This window comes from Mus pahari, chromosome 5, assembly GCF_900095145.1.
Source record: "Mus pahari chromosome 5, PAHARI_EIJ_v1.1, whole genome shotgun sequence".
In the NCBI taxonomy this organism is placed as follows: Eukaryota; Metazoa; Chordata; class Mammalia; order Rodentia; family Muridae; genus Mus; species Mus pahari.
In genome coordinates, this window is record NC_034594.1 from 107911175 (window position 1) to 107914994 (window position 3820).

General features: G+C 39.3%; 1 protein-coding gene across 1 annotated transcript in view; it reads right to left on the reverse strand.

The window, feature by feature from the left end:
- Positions 1 to 3610: 3610 nt before the first annotated feature.
- Positions 3611 to 3820, reverse strand: part of Zbed6 (zinc finger BED-type containing 6) — a 7249-nt gene continuing 7039 nt past the window's right edge. Inside the window, exon 2 of the mRNA XM_021199285.2 lies at positions 3611 to 3671. The gene's annotated coding sequence lies outside the window, so the exon portion shown is untranslated. The remainder of the gene's footprint in view (positions 3672 to 3820) is intronic.

The following is a 3820-nucleotide window of genomic DNA, read 5'->3' on the forward strand; positions in this document are numbered from 1 at the left end:
AGTAACATGGAATGACCTAAAAGGCTTATTTCAGAGCCAAGAGTGGCTTAATATTAGGAAACACATTACATTAACAAAAACCAGAAGTAGTCAGGTGGTACACACCTTTAATCCCAGAGCTCAGGAGGCCCAGGCAGGTAAGGATCTCTGAGTTCGAGGACAGCCAGGGCTACACAAAGAGACCCTGTCTTAGGGATTTACTGCTGGGAACAAACACTATAACCAAGGCAACTCTTAATTGGGACTGCTTACAGGTTCAGAGGTTTAGCGGTTCAGACCATTATCATCAAGGGTGAAGTATGGCAGCATCTAGACAGGCATGGTGCAGGCAGAGCTGAGAGTTCTACACCTTCATCTGAAGGCTGCTAGCGTAAGACAGATTTCCAGGAAGCTAGGATGTGGATCTTAAAGCCCATGCCCACACCTACTCTAACAAAGCCACACCTCCCAATAAATAGTGCAACACTCTGGGCCAAGCATATTTAAACCACAACAACACTGTCTCAAAACAACAACAACAAAAATAACCTTTGGTCATCTTTTATGTAAGACTTCAAAACAGAAAGCTTATGATGACATCAAAAAGAAAAGTATAATGGCTAAATAAATGAATCAAAATGCAACACTCATTTCCAATTGGGGCCAGGGAGAAGCTAGAAGACAGGTCAGTGGGTAACTCACACAAGTATAAAGACCTAAATTCAGATTCCCAGAAGCCAGTCAGTCCCAGAAACCTCTAATTCCAGGACTCCTATTAAAGGTAGGAGGCAGAGACAAGAGAATCCTAGGAATCTCTTCCGGCATACAGAGGTGAACAAGACCCAATCTGAAACAAGGTGGGAAGCCAAGACCAACATCCAAGGTTCTCCTCTGACCTCTGCACAGATTCAAGAGTATACACAGGGCTGATGAGATGGCTCAGCGGGTAAGAGCACCCAACTGCTCTTCCAAAGGTGCAGAGTTCAAATCCCAGCAACCACATGGTGGCTCACAACCATCCTTAACAAGATCTGATTCCCTCTTCTGGAGTGTCTGAAGACAGCTACAGTGTACTTACATATAATAAAAATAAATAAATCTAAAAAAAAAAAATCCGTTTAAACAAACAAACAAAAAAAAGAGTATACACAGATGTCCACGTGGTACACACACACACAAACACAAAGAAACCTTCGGGGGTTAAAAAGTCAAGTATGGTATAATACATGCCTGTAAAGCCAGTATTGGGAGGTGGAGACAAAAGACGGGTCATCCTCAGCTATATACTGAGTTGAGGCCAACACGGGCTACAAGAGACTCCCTGTCTCAATAAAGACAAAACAAAGCCACACAAAACTCCAAGCCAGACAATCCACCTACTAGTAAATTTCCTCCACCTCTCCCTTTGTTTTTGAGATAGGGACTAAGGGTTCATTTATTTCTGGTTGATCAAGGATCACTGGTATGGGACCCATGCTTGGTTTATGCAGTTACTGGAGCCAAGCCATGACTTTATACATTTTAGGCATTCTCCAAGTTAGCTATGACACACATATGCACGCTCCACAGTATATTAGCTTGCTCAAAACAAAGGAATACTCACTCTTCACATTGCTTGGCTCCATTCCAGTGTTCTAGTACATGGAGGAGTTTGAGGAGCACAAATACAAGACAGGACAAACTCTAAACCAATCCATGGTATGAGGGTGCACACCTTTAATCTCAGTACTCAGGAGGCAGAGGCCAAGTGGATCTGTGAGTTGAGGCCAGTCTAGTCTCTAAAAGAGTTCCAAGACAGTCAGGGCTACACAGGCTACACAGAAAAACAATTTCAGGGGAGTGGGGAAAACCAAATCAAAAACAATCCAGTATCTATTAATTATATGCTTGCAAACTAGCAAATCTAACAACTAACTAGAAAAGACTGAAAATAGCAGGACTATAAATAAGGAAGATAATCCCAAAACTATACAATTGTCCCATTCAGATAACAATTCTGAGTGAGGCTGTAAAAGATGAAGAAAATGAAGGATACAAAAGCCATATTAAATACAAAACCAAAAGCTAAGCAGTGACCTGGAATAGAAGACCTATATAATTCATAACTGGGACAATAAAGAATTAAGGAAATTAATTCACCACCCAAATAATAAACACCTTGAATTCAATTCAAAATAACAAAGGAAGTTTCTCCTTGCTATTTGAATCTGTAAAATCATTATCAATAGTTGAGAAAAATAAAGGCAATTTAAAAGAGAACAGAAGAAAAAAAAAAAAAAAAAAAAAAGAGAACAGACGAATTGGGGGAGCTGGCTTAGGGGCTAAAGTGCTTACTATGCAAGCATTACAGCCAGAGTTTGGATCCCCGGAACACACATAAAACACTATGTGGAAAGGCAGTTCTTATCTAACAAGTCTATCCCTGAAAAGTGTTACAAGGAGCACCAGAGATGAGCTATCTATCCAGGCTATCTTTCCACATAACCAGTGAGATCAACATAATCTTGGGGCCTCCACATACGCCCCATATATATGCAAACATGCATAAAGACACACACACACACACACACACACACACACACACACACACACCCCACACACACAGACTGAAAGAAAAAAAAGGAACAGAAGAGTTTTTTTGCTCTACCTGATTATACCATAAGTATAAAATGGTTAAACACAGAATATAAGCAACTACACAAATCAGCAATGCAAAAAGGCAATACATTTGGTTGTAAGAAAGTTTGAAATTAACAATAAAGTCAGTCACTTGAGAAGAAGTCTCCTTAAAGTGCCAGGATAAAAGTGTCAGATCCTTAGAGCACTAGAGTAAAGCACATTCAGAACCCACAACTGTAGTCAGCAGAAAGATAAGCCCCATCTGATGAAATCTTCCCTATGTGGAGTGGTTATGTCATGTGACTGTAATCCTTAAACAGCATCTGAATATATAGCATATATAAGTACATGAATATACAGCCTATGGAAATCTTGGTTTTTTTAATATGCTGAGTGAAAATACCTTTCCTATAACACAAAAGTTAAAAAACTATTAACAAAATAAGGAGAAAACATTTATATAGAATGATCTATCAACAAAATGGCCAAAGATTTGCTATCTTTACTAAAAAGGGTACAATCAAGAGATTCCATAAATATGGGAGGCCTCAGTTGTTTAATAAATTGTTAGAAGTTCTTCTGAGTAAGGTTTAACTATTCTGTGAATAAACTGGTTCTAAGATCACACAGATGTGTACATCCAACTTACTGGATGCAGGGCTTCTGTTAATGATATCAAACCCCTCAATGTCTCCCAATGATACATTATGGCACATCCACATCCTGACATACATGCTACATAGCTACTACAAAGACAAAATAAAGCCACTTATCTAGACAAGGAGCTACTTAGTAACAATTAATGATTTTTCTTTTCTTGAAGGACACAAAATTATAGAATGTCACCTTAGCTCCAGGAAGAAAGGTTAGTTTCTACCCCCCCCCCAAAATTAAAAGCTTATTTAAAAAATTACAAGAGATAAAGTGTGGACAGTGGCTTTTGAGCATCACTAGTCCAGTATGCCTTAAATTACAGTGCACTCTTTTCATGATAAAGCCCCATCCCCACTTACATTAGCTGGTTGCTCTCAACAGGGACATCTGTGTCTTCACTCAGTTCCAAGCTATTACGCCTGTAGGTCGAACCAACACTCAATCCATGAATTAATAATAATGAGGTAGAAAGAATTTTCTTCCTCACATTGCCAAGGAAACCTCTCAGCCACAATTGAAACACAGGATGTGTTTTTAAAACATCTTTAAAACATCTCCCAGCTCCTGG